This window comes from Neopelma chrysocephalum, unplaced genomic scaffold (genome assembly GCF_003984885.1).
Source record: "Neopelma chrysocephalum unplaced genomic scaffold, ASM398488v2 Primary Assembly neopelma1_84, whole genome shotgun sequence".
NCBI classification, from domain to species: Eukaryota; Metazoa; Chordata; class Aves; order Passeriformes; family Pipridae; genus Neopelma; species Neopelma chrysocephalum.
The window spans coordinates 2,478,688-2,492,111 of record NW_020897746.1 but is presented as its reverse complement, the minus strand read 5'-3'; the positions used below and the strand labels follow the sequence as shown (position 1 = coordinate 2,492,111).

General features: G+C 43.0%; 1 protein-coding gene across 1 annotated transcript in view; it reads left to right on the top strand.

Moving 5' to 3' along the window:
* LOC113971560 (protoheme IX farnesyltransferase, mitochondrial) overlaps positions 1-13,424 on the top strand; it is a 107,624-nt gene that overhangs the window by 52,568 nt on the left and 41,632 nt on the right. The window lies entirely within an intron of this gene.

Here is a 13,424-nt window from a genome sequence, read left to right as displayed (position 1 = left end):
TATAAATTGCTGTCTGGTGCTAATTGCTGTTAATAACAATAATAACAACTGCTCAGGTAATCTTCCATATAATGAGGAATAAAAATAATTTCCTTAAATCATTCCTAATATTCACAGTGGAATGGTTGTCATGTTGTTATATGCCTTGAGAAAAGGGATTAAATTCTGTGCAGCAGCTACCAAGAATGTCAGTCAAGAATGTCAGGAAGACCCAGAGTAGAAAAATCCTTTTATTTTCTATTTCTATAAAGAATGGGCAGAACAAGTTGCCCTCTATTTTGCTGTTAAAATATATATTGTCCAAAACACCAATAACATCCAGCCCCACTGGAATTCAGCTGTTGACTTCCCAACAAGTCCAGTTATTTGGGAGCTGATGCCCAAACCACTGAGCTCATCCCCAGCATGATTAATTCCTGACCTTTCACCATAAATAGGTTGACTGAGCTTTTTGGTTGCCATACTTGGGTTATCCCACTGGTGATACCTCTCAGGATGTCTTCTGGCTTTCCCTGCAGTTATTTCCACAGCAGACACTCAAGATTGGTTTTTTTTGCTGGGCTTTCCTTTCCTACAGGCATTTAAATTAATAGCTGTAAACCATAGTGGCTGGTTTGCTCACAAATACAGGGGATGAGATGAACCATAAAGACAAGGGATGGGGAGCTGGATGGTGGTTTTTTAGCCATAATTCAGGCATATGTGGAGGCAGAGAATTGAAATCCAAAGTATATTTAAAATAAAACACAGGATATACATGTACATGTATTCATATATGTGTAAAATACAAACACAGGATGTATTTTTGCTCCAATAATAAGATAAAAGATATTTTAACGTGTTCTGGTTTTAATGTGTTTTTGGAGCTCTGTGAGCAGGGAGGATTTTCCCAGCTCAGATCCTTGGGAAGGCTCATCCCCAAGTGCTGGTGCAAAACCCTGGGTTTCATCACAGGTTCTTTCTGGCTATTGCCACCCACCATGTATTTGTAAATTATTTGGTATGAAAAAAACATAAAATTTGAATTTAGAACTTTCTTAAATCAGAAGTGATTCTACTTATTATAGTTGTACACCTTTTATATCTTTAATTAGAAATATTAGTGACTGCATTTAGTGGAGACATATTTTGGGTTGGAGACCTATTTTGGGTCGCAATTGTCTGGATTCTGGGGGTTTTCTGTGTGTGTGTGCATAAGTTACAACCTGTTTAAGTGGTGGTAGTGCTGCACCCTCCCAGGAGACATTGAATTCCCATCTAGATATTGGCTGGTAGGATATAATTTGTCTCTGATAAACTATTCAAGGCCAGGCTGAATGGAACTCTGGGCAACTTGGTCTAGTGGAAGGCGTCAACTTATATAATTTATGAAAGAAAAATCCAAGAGGATTCATCGTGTTGGATGGGACATTTCAGTTTTATGATGGGACATCATGCTGGGATCCCGGAGTAATCCTGACCAGCACTGTCCCCATCCATGCTGGTTTTACAGCAGACGTTGCAAATTGCTCCATGAATTTATGTCTCCCCAAATCCAGCTTTTCTCCTGTTTTTCAGTAAATCTCACAGCCACTGCAGTCTCCCCAAAAGTTGCTCAGTAATGGACGTTTATGGGAATGTTCTGAAAAATAACAGACTTGCAAGTTCCTGGAAGTGCCTTTGGATTTTGCCATGATTCAATGTGCCATTAGCACTTTTATTTACTAATATCACCCCATCTTATACACACTTGTGTGGCTGTGCATTTATATATATATGTCTTTACAAATGATGACAAACCAGGAAAATAACTGAGAGTTAGACTGTTCCATGAAACTTCCCAGCTTGGGAGGCATAAGGATTTTTTCCAGCCACAGGCAGGATCTTTTTAAGGCATTGGGCTCATTTAGATCAAGAGGTGATGCTTGGCCTCAGTGAGTTCTGGATTTAAATAGGTAAGTGTGGGAATGAAAAAATAGGAACATGAAGTGACTTCTTCAGGATCACTCTGTGGGCTATTAATACCTGACCTAGGTTAAGAGCCAGGTTTATTCCTTTCTAGTTCAGAGTTTTATCTACTCTTGGATCAAGCCTGAAGGTTTCTCAGGCAGAAAGAACAGAAAAGGAAAGAAAAAAATCTCCTTTTCTTAGAGCATGACTGTGCAGTAGTGTGAAAAAGGCAAATCTTGACTGTCTCAAGCAAGGCATTTCCATGGAGGTTGGGAATTATTAATGCCATTAGCAGATAGTCATCTGGAAAACTGCACTGTTCTGGTCTCTCCCATATGCAAGAAAAATTAATTCAGATGGGAACAGGTGCTGAAAAGGACTTGCTGGGATGTAGGAGGGAACGAGGAGCCAGACTTAGAAGAAAGAGCTTGGCCTGTGTGGCCTGGCAGGACAAAAGATGGTGTGGGTCTGATTGCTCCATAAATATATCCAGGGGGAAGTACCAGGAGGGAAAGGACCTGGAGAGCAGTGTTGGCGAAAGAACTAATGGGCAGAAATTAGCTATGTTTAAATGTAAACTGGAAATGAGATTAAGATTTCCAGCAATCATAAACTTTTGGGGAATTTAAGAACCAGTGGTCCCTTGTGTATCCCACGGTTCCTGTACTCCAGGGGCAGCTCAGCCCCATCCACTTTATTTGGCACAGGGGGACTCTGTTCACCCCCCTCTAGTTCAGCCTCTTCAGGAAGGTTGAGTCACTTGCTCAAGGTTTACACCCAGCTTTTTAAAACAAAAAATTCCCATAAAAGCCTGTTGTCTTGTCTCATACCAAAAAGGTATGAATGTTGTTTAATAGGTCCATTATTTGCCTGTTTATTTCTCTAATAAAGACTTGTGCCATTTGGAAATGTTGTTTTGGGGGGATTTTTTTCCTATGTGTGGCCCTGACAGAATTTAAAATGGGTTATATTTGCATTATGCAGAGCAATATCCCAAACAACACAATCTGTCGTGGTTCTTCAGCCCAAAGACCTGATGGACCTGCCTGGACTGAGAGTGTTAACGGTCTAAAAAACCCGAGAGCTTGGAGGAGCTGCCCTTGAGCCCCTTGGTTGTGCCCAGGGTGGCATTTTGGGGTTTGTCCTGATGGACACCAGTGTGTTTGAGGATCCCTGGCCCCTGGCAGAGCTCAGAGCTCTCATCCCTCCCCGAGGGTCTCCCTGGTGCCTCCTCCGCAGGCGCCGCGGCTGCTGCTCGCAGAGACCCCGGTGATTGATGGTGCCACCTAATTTTAAATTGCAATTGAAGCCTATTAGTCTGTGATGGCTAATCAGAGTGAAAGTTGTTTTTTGTTGGCTTTTATTACTCATTCCACTTTGTCCATATTAGTTACAGGCATAATGTGATTGCTGTTCTGCCTCGCCGATACACGGCGTTCCCAAGGGACCCCCTTCACTGAACTCTGGATTCCTCTGTACAGCTTGACAGGTTGCTGTTACAGCCATAGAATGCTTTTAATACTTTACAGTTCTTGATGCAAAGAAACTTTTTCTTATTTTCGTAGGTGAGGGTGACATAAATGTTAAAGTGCCTCCTGTTACTCAATATTTAATTATGAAAGCATCCGCTGGAAAAATAGTATGAGCCTGGTGTAATCAGCACTGGGGCAGACCTGCTAATCTTTTCATTCGGTCTAGACATCAAGGATGCTTTGTACTAGTCTGGCTGTAGCCTGATAATCTAAGACCTTCTGGACTAAAAGTTTCGGGGCTCTTTATGAAGGGAAAAACTCCTCCATAAAACCCCTTAGGTTTGCTTATTCCTCTCTCAGCTGATAAATGCCTGTTTGATTAGTTCATGGAAAAGGTATTTGGATGAACCTGACCGTGGAGGCAGCTTGGCTGTGTGTTAGAGCATTGATGTCTGGGAGAGTGGCAGCCTCTGGGTGTCAGGATGAGGGTGCTGCTCCTGCCTCCTGTGGCTCTTTGAACTCAGATAATTCTGATTAAACAGCGTTTCCATGTTGCTTTAGAAAAGATTTTTTTAATTAGTTGCGTTCCTAAAGAGATCCCCGATCCCTGGAATTTGTTCAGAAGTGAAAAATGTGTTTCCTTGTGCTTTTCTCCTCTTTTTATTGTTATATAGCAACAATCTTCCTTGCTATCTATTTTAAAACAATTTAAAGACTCTAAATAAGCACCAAAATAATTGCCAACAGTCTGTTTTCTCAAATGTATCCACATACCTATTGTTCATGCATCACAGCCCAGTTTTATTCTGTAACATGCTTTGTGTCAGACCTTGGCATCTTTAATTAAGGAGTGGGTGGGAGGGCAGCAGCCGGAGAGGGAGGGAATCACCTGTAAGATGCTTAGGGAAAGTCACTCGGGGTCAAAACAAAGAAATTCTGTCTCAACAGTGGCCAAAACTGAATGCTTGAGGAGGAGTATAAGAATATAAACGAGGTCTTATATTTTTGATGAGTATTTTAGTTCTTTGCATGGAAAAATGTAGATTTTTATCTCTCCTGGAAGGATTCCAGTGCTGTCTAAAGAAAAATCACTGTCTGAATAAAACCACTGTCTGGTCTGGCACAGCTCTGGGAAGTGCTGGTGCAGCTCATCCTGGGGGAAGTCACGATGACAGGACTGCTGGGATGAGCCTGGACTCGCCCCTGCTGGGGCCGGAGCAGGAGCGGGAGCAGCTCCCGATGTGCCCGTGCTGGTTGCACTGACCTGAGATAAAACCCAAGTGCTCTGTAATCTGGTGTGACCTCAGAAATAAATGACCATGACATTAAGAAAATATAAGCTGGGAATGCACAGTGGGATTACTTTTTGTCCCCTGGGTATGAAGGCAAACCCGGGCTGTGCCTGGTGTGGAAATTCAGGCGAGGGAGGAGATGGAACCCCGAGGGGCTGAGATGGAGCTGCATTGCCAACCTTGCTGGTTCTTCCTTGGTTTGATTTTGTGCTGATTTCCTGTAGTACTGTGGATTGATGACAGCAGAAATACCAGTGTTCTGTGTTTGGAGAGCTTCAGGGAAGGTGTGGATACAAATCTCCTGCACTCCCAGCCCCACTTGCCTTTTTTCCTCCCCCAAAAGAATAAAATGCAGGATATTATACTCTCCTTACTTGTGGAGATAAAAGACAAGAGGATACAGCAAAATAAAATAACAGTTTTCTTTTGTCTTTGCCATATATTAAAAAATTAGGCAGGGGAAACAACCCTTTGAAATATGTCTCTATTAAATATATAGAGGTGGGGAGGCCCTGGCACAGGTTGCCCAGAGGAGCTGTGGCTGCCCCATCCCTGGAAGTGTCCAAGGCCAGGTTGGACGGGGCTTGGAGCAACCTGGGCTGGTGGAAGGTGTCCCTGCCCATGGCAGGGGGTGGAACTGGATGAGCTTTAAGGTCCTTTCCAGCCCAAACCATCCTGTGATTTCATGATTCTGTATCTCCAATACAGTTTGTTTTGGACACTGTAACTTCTTGGAGCACCATTTTATATCCTTTCTCTAATCAAAGGCTGTGTTTGCTAAGAACTGAGAGGTGCTGGGCAGTGGGATGGGTGACTGAGGTGAGATTTGACTGAGGACTCTGGAATGGGATGAGGAACACCTTAAGGAAAGGCTCAGGTCTCGACAGGGTCTCTCTGTGACATCTCAGTGCTCACAGCCCACCGTGCCTTTCTCTTCTCTTTAAACTTATCAGATCTCGGTGCCAGATTATCTCCCTGCCAGCTCTTAGAAGCTCAGCTTAGTTGTCAGCAGCTTGTCTGCTAATAGGCACAACTGTTCTCCATCAAGGCTGTCTGAGCAAAGCATCTGGAAATGTGGAAATTCAGAGGAAATTTCGCTGGTGAAACCCAACGGAGCAAACCCAGGCAGGTTGGGAGAGGGAGCTGCCAAGCTATAAATATTTATGTACTAAATGCATATGCTGGTGCGTAAATGAAGTGGTTGTAAAGCCTGTGAGCAATCTTCCAAACCTGCTTTGGGTATGGTTTAGTGTAGAAAATATATTTTAAACCTTCATTTGTACGAGTGTGTGTTTAGAGAGACGTTGCCAAGGAGTGGAACAGGGGCGGATTCGCAGCGGCAGCTGCTGGGACCAGGCACTTGGTGCAAAGTTCCTTTTGCCTAATTGCAGTTATTATATTATTTACCTATTTTTAGTTCTTGTTCCTGGGTCCACAGTTGGAGCTATTTGTTTTATTTCTGATGGTTTTTCAGAACTGCAATTTTTTTTGTATAGTGGAACTGAGTTATACTTCAAATTTTCACCGCTCTGTAAAAAAAGTGTAGAGTTTAGCAAACAACTGTATTTATGAAATCACACAATTCTGTCAATTTATTTCATGATGTGTTCAGTGTTTAAATGACCTGTAAAATATAACTAGATTTATTTCTAATTTTAATACTTCTATGACATGGATTAAATAAGTAGGTGGGCTGAGCATTACCTTCTGCAGCAGCAGTTTTGCTTAATACCTGTGCCCAGCTAGTCATAATTTTCAATGACTATTTTCATATTTTTTTCCCCAGTGCAATATGCAGATATGGCAACCATGTGCTTTTATCATTTTATTTCAGGCTTCCTCTATAAATCTTAGTTCATAAGGAGCATTACTGAATGTTGCAATTCATTTCACCACTTCATATTTAATGATTATCATGTAAAAGCATCTTGGGACTTGTCTACACAGGAACTGCAACGTAATTAAATGGAGGGATACATTTAAGGACTTGCCTACCTAGGGAAATTCATTTGAATTTTAGTAGGATGTGAATTTTAAAGCAGATTGTTTCTTTTTCTTGAGATGTCTTTTATGGGTACTTTTGTTTGGGAATAAAAGCTTCTTGTTGCAAGCTTGTTTTTGGAATTGTAAATTGAGTGTTTCTCAGGTATCTGCACACACTTTCCTCACAAAGAATTTGAGATCTGACCCAAAAGTGGATGTTTCACCAGATATTTTTTTTGGTCATAGAAATATAGCAATGCTCATTTTAGTTTCAGTTTGTAATGATTTTTTCTTTTATTATTTCAAGAGTTTCCATGAGAGGAACGGATTTGATTTTGCAATCTTGTCTTCAGAGGACCTAATAGCTTTTTTTTTTTTATTTTTGTGTTACTGTGGATTTGTAGCGGGGCTGAGTGGCACCACATACAGATCTGGGCTCTGGGATAAGCAAATTAAATTCTTTGTTTCATCCTCTACTTGCCTGCTCTGATCAGTGGTACCTTGACACTGGACTTTCAATCCTTTATTTTCTTCTTATCACAGAATCCTGGAATGGTTTGGGCTGGAAGGAACCTTAAAACCCATCCAGTCCCACCCCCTGCCATGGGCAGAGACACCTTCCACCAGCCCAGGCGGCTCCAAGCCCCGTCCAACCTGGCCTTGGACACTTCCAGGGATGGGGCAGCCACAGCTTCTCTGGGCAACCTGTGCCAGGGCCTCCCCACCCTCACAGGGAACAATTTCTTCCCAATATCCCATCTGACTCTGCCCTCTGGCAGTGGGAAACCATTCCCCCTTGTGCTGTCACTCCAGGCCCTAGTAAGAAATCTGTGCCTGGCTTTCTTTCTTTATTTAGGAAAGTAAGAATATATATGTAAAGTTTTTGATCCATGATTAGGTATTATAATGCACTTCCATTATCACAGAAAGACTTTCCATGATTCTGGGTTTATTTCCGTGGAGAAGGGAACACAATGTGAAAAACTCCCCCAGCACAGAGTGTGGCTTTAGCCCCTTGCACAATGTGCCTCAGCCAACTCTCCTGTTGAATCCAGATGATTTTTTCCTTTTTTCCATGTGGTTGAGTAAAGCACTATTCCCAACTCTCCAGCTTTAGCAAGACCCGTGTAATCAAAGCTTCCAGATCCCTGCGGTGGCACCGCCAGGAGGGAGTTGGAAACAGTCCCCCCAGAAGCTCTCAGGTGAATACTGGCACCCAGGGGAAATCAGGCCACTGAGGTGCAGGGCTGGTTATTTTTTTTTCCCAATAGATACTCAGAAAAATTCATATTGGACTTGCACTCAGCAAACAAAGGTGACATTTGAGGCACCTGGAAGACAAGAGTGGCATTTCCGTGTCAATATTGAACACTGCTGGGAGTTCACTGCTCTGGTAATATCCATGGCAGGAGCTGCAGGAGCCTGGAGCTGGAGCCCTTTGGCTGGGCAGGGAGTTCCTGCTTTAATAACCTTTCTGGAGCAGGAATGTGCAGTTTTCCACACCTGCTTTGATGTGGAGAAGTGCTGCTGTAGCTTCACTCGTGAGCAAGAAGCCACAGAGGGTTGCAGGGGACAAAGGCTGCCCCAGGTTTGAGTGGCAAGCACCAATTTATTGATGCTCATGCACTGCTTAGGACAGGTTTTACTTCTGTGTCATCCTGTTTCTTATTATTCTTTTATTTTAAGAGTGGCCTTCTGAGATAGAGCAAATCATCTTGTCTCGTCCATATCTTTGGCTGCCTTTTGGCAAAAATCTTCCTGTTGCCAGGAGCCAGGATTAAAATTAATGTTGTTTAAGCTCCTAAAGCTTTTGAAAGGATCACTGTCACAAAATAAATAAATGTACGCAAGTGAATAGGTCATTATACCTTAAAAAGGAGGGAGGTAGTGCTGATTTGGTGTCTTAATTGGTTTCCAAGCTAAAATTAATAGTGTGTGGAATCCCTCTTAGTAACATGACTCAGAACTATTTATTTTTCAACTCCTCTTTTAACTCTAGCTGAGATTGATGGGCGTGTTATCTTAGCATTTGGGAGATGCAAGCGGTATTGGAATGACAAACATTTCTTGACAGCTTTAAGAAGATGGATGGTGTGATGCCCCTGCAACAGGTTTGGGTGTTTGTGCTTTCTAATGGGTCATCGTGAGCCTCTTGCTTCACTTTCCTTCTTAACGAAGGGGAAGGAAAGGTGAGACCTAATTAAGGGCTTGGAGGTGTGTTTGTAACGTGTGCAGGTTTGTCATCCAGCCCTCAGCAGAAGAACATAATGATGGTCATCCCCAGTTTGTGGTTTGTGCATTTGGCTTTTAAAAAAGAAGGTGGTTACTGGATTTTACTGCAGAGCTGGTGCTCAGTGATTAACTGCACCTTGGGTGTCTGTTGTTATATTGTACCTCGTTACTCCGTGTGGCAGATCTACACATTCTGCATAAAATCATGGTTTAAGGAAGAAAAATCCCCTCCCAAAACTAACCTACTCTGGGCAACATCATTAGGCTTGAGCAGAATCCTCACGCTTAGAGACTTGTGAGCATCTCTTTGATCAGCAAAACTGTGATAGCCTTAGGAAGAGAGAATGCCTTGAAAGTGTCACACACGTGGCATCACAGATTTGTGATACTAATAGGAAAAAAAAATACATTATCAGGAGTATACATTACATTATTGGGAACTTTCTCTTAAGTTCTTTACAGATGGGAGAGAGTGACTTTTCTTAATGTACCTTATTGCCAAGATTTAAGCTAAATAAAACTGTTGTCATACAAATGAAGTTACAACCTTGCACTCACTGAGTTGCCTGCCTCTCTCCTAACATTCAAAACTCTTCAGAATATTAAAAACTGGGCTCTTTTGGCCCTGAGAGCCCATGGTGGAGGGGAGAGATGAGGCTGTTCTCTTGCCAGCACAGTATAAATCCTGAAATCCCCCTCAGAGATCCCTTGCTCGCTTTTCAGACATTGGAACAACAGGGAAAAGTTGGGGTTTTAAATTTTATTGGGAAGGGGAAACTTGTAAACTCTGTCCTATAGACCTGATAGATTCCCTAAGTGTGCTGTATATAAAGATGTGACTTGAAACCCTCCCTGATAACAGCTCCTGATACTTTAAAGGAATAATTCCTGAGGGGTGATTTTATTAAGAGGTTTGAGCTGTGGGTTCCGTGGCACTTGGACAATGTTATCGTGCTCAGACACGTCAGTAAAGGCTGATGCCACTTCACACCCTTGTTCACAGTTAGGCTTTTTTACTGGCTGTGTTACAGCATTCCCACATTTCATCCATTGTGGGTTTTGGGGGTTTGAGTTTTTTAATATCCTGGCCAGAAGGAGCTGTAGATTTTCCTTTTGCCAAGTACAGCTGGACCACAGCAAATTCTCTTTCGCCAGTGCCAGTAACTTCAAGTGTAAAAGTTAATTTATTTCCAAAACTAAAAGGTATTTTGAATAAGTAATTTAGATGTTTGCACCTACATAAATAACCTTTCCCTAGCCAAGAGCAGGCAAGCCTTGCTGCTTTGTGTATGGTGCTACTTTTGTCTGTCTTGTAAGAAGAAAAGCCTCACTAACAGGACGTGTCAGCCATGAGCAGTTAAAGCCAACACGTCTCTGTGTGATATAAGAGAGCAGTTTATGGATTAATATTCGGGTGCCTGGCAGGAAGCACATTGCAGTGGATTAGTATTCTTATCATTTGAGTGACAATTTATAAAAAGCTGATTAAAATGACCTGGATCCGGGACACATGGGTGGGAGCCAGGAGACGTGTGGAAGCGATTTAAATCTCACCTTCCCACTTCCCTGCTCTAATCTCCTGGGCAAGAGCAGAGCACAGCGAGGCTGCTCGATTTTATAGCTCTCTAGTCACAAAGGACTGAGAAGCAGCTGATACTGGTGGTCTGGGGGCCTGTGGAGTTACCTGCTCCTTCCACAGCTGCCCTGGCCAAAGCCCAGGAGCTCAGGATCCCGCTGTGGTTACTACAAGAAATAAAGGCTTCCCAGCTCCTGCCTCTGCTCTCACTCCTCTGGAGGAGATTCCTGTCTCCTGGTTGACTCTGGTTCTCCTGCTTGACTTAAGCACTTGCATTGTGGGCAGCAGAAATACTTCCCCAGGAGTTCCCCGAGTAACAACTTTATTCCACCACAGGAATTTGTCTAAGCCATCTTCAGTATCGGATTTTATCTGCAGTATTGCTCAAAGCAGCTGCACTGTGTCCAGAGGACCTGGCCTGATGTATTTTAGGACATATAGTAACTTAAACCAGATACTGACCTTGTGCAATTCCTATCTTCAGCAAAGAGGTTGTTATTTGAAGTTTTGTTTGTTTTTTAAATTATACGTTGCACTCATGGCACGCTGGCGTCGTGACAAATATGATTTAATGCAAAGGAATCTCGTGGAGAAAATGGCCTTGTGAAGTGATTCAGAGGGTATTTTGGTAGGGCATAAAGGTAGTATTTTTCTTCAGCTCTAATACTGGTTCCTAAAATATATAGAAATAAAATAGTTCCTGAAGAAAGCATGTTACAGATGTCAGATGCCTCTGACATCCACTTATAATTCATCATTAGAATCTTGCGGAAGTAAGGGCAGATTTGGGGTGATCAGAGCCCAGTTGTTGAAGTGTGTGGGGAGGTGAAGTTTTCCTTTTTTAGACCAGGTCAGCACAACCCAGATAAATGTGACTTCATTGCCTTATCTCTGTGACCCTGGAGGGAGAGGACACTTTAACCCCCTCATCGTTGTGGTGCTGCTTCTCTCCTGGGGGACGTGATGTACAACACAGTGGTGGGAGCTGAGTCACAGCTTCACCCTTTCCCTCTCCTGTTTCCGTGTCCAGGGTGCACAGATCCAGTGGCACAGATCAAAAAATGAAAATATGAGAGGGAAATTAGCCGTACTTCGGGCCAGATCAGGTTGTTCTGTGGGGGCAGTTGGTTGGGTGAGAACAAGGGAAGGGCATGAGGTGCAAAACACATTTTTTAACAATTTTCGTTTTAAGATGAGAAGGAAGAGCCCAATGGTGACAAAATCCATAAGAAAAAGTTAGGAAGGCTTTGGAAATTGCCTGCTTTGGTCCATGAGTCCAAATGCAGCGATGGGCAAGTACCCTCCTGAAAGTGGGGCAGAGTGAGGACCTGGGCTAAGGAGCTTTATTTGTGGATGCATTAATTGTGAGCTGAACAAAAAGGACTTGGTGGTGGTAAATATTTCATATTATTAGAAGTCCCTGGCAGCTGGCCAGGAGGCAGTATTTCTTCCCATGGAAGTTATTTCTCCAAGGTGGATCACATGAGGTAAAGCCTGTCTGTGGTATCCAGCCTGCATTCCCCCTGAAGCCGTGGCTGACCTCCGTGAGGCCTCGGGAATACGCTGTTGAGGTGGCTCACAAAGTCAGCAGTTTTCAAGATTGAACAGCTTATAAGGGCCTGGCTTTATTTTTATTTCATTTTTGTTACAGTATCTTCTCAGCAAAATATGATTTTCATGAGAAGAGCCAGGCTCATGGGTGGTCACCCAACCTGTTTCTCATTTACTAAACCAGGAGATTCATGTCTTTTCTCCCATTTCAAGTCTTGGACATCAGGTGCATTGAAAAAATGAGATGAAATGAGCTGGTGCATTGGTACTACATAATTTGATTCTAAGATAAAGACAAGAAAAATTTGTGTATGGGGTGAAATAGATAAAGTAATTTGGTGCAAATGCTCTGTTAATTAATTCAAAGTTATTCACACAGCTGAAGACCACACGGAGTCCTTAATTATTGTTAATTCTTTGCTCAGCAGGCTCAGACACGTGGTCCCAGGGGCTTTCCTTGCACCTTCACTGCTTTTCCCCTTGTGCCACAAGCACATCCACACCTGCAGAGCCAGTGGTTCATCCCAGTGGCCTGTTTGAGGATGTGTCAATCCTCCTCTCCTCTTTTCTGACCCGTCACTGTCAGGATGAGCCCCATGGATGGAGCAGCAGCTTTTAGCTTTCCAAGCTCCTTGTAATGGCACTTGTGATATCACCAAAGGATCTTGTTTGGCTGAAGTGCTGATGAAGAGCTGCAAGAGCTCAGTGACCACTTGTTCTGTTGGTCAGAGCCGCTGAAAGGGTTTGGATGAGCTGAAAGACAACCCACAGCGCTGTGCCAGGAGCGCCAGCGGCTCCAGCCCTGCTGCCAAATAAGTGCAATGAAAAACCTAAAAAATGCACATTTTGGGGTGTCTCTGGGCATCCCTGGAAAGTCACACACTTGTGAGAGGGCAAGGGAATAACAACACATCACCTCTTGAGCTCTGAAAAGCAGAGCCAGCACGGCAGGTCAGTCCGAGGTGACACATCACTGCTCGTTGAAGTCTGTGAGTCTTTGCTTTCTCCATCCTAAAAATATATTTCTGAAGTGACAAGTATTAACATTTTCTTTGCCATTTCCTCCTCTTCTACTCCCTCTATAGAGCAATGAGTTTCTGAATGCTGGCTAATAAGAGGAATGTGTCTTTTGGGGGGAAAAAAATAATAAATTAAACTGTGGCAGATGCTTAATGTAGCAGAGCTTTGTGGGTTCGTGGGACAGTCTGGGGTTTCACTGCCCTCCTCTATCTGTAGGGGAACATTGTAACATTGTTCAGGCTTGCATCAATCTCATTTTTAATTAGAATCTTCTTTGAAATGGAAAATATTAAAGCAGATCTATAGCAAGACTGGGAACTGCAAAGCCAGAGGGTTTTCAGATACTGCCTTAAAAAAAAAAAAGAAAAA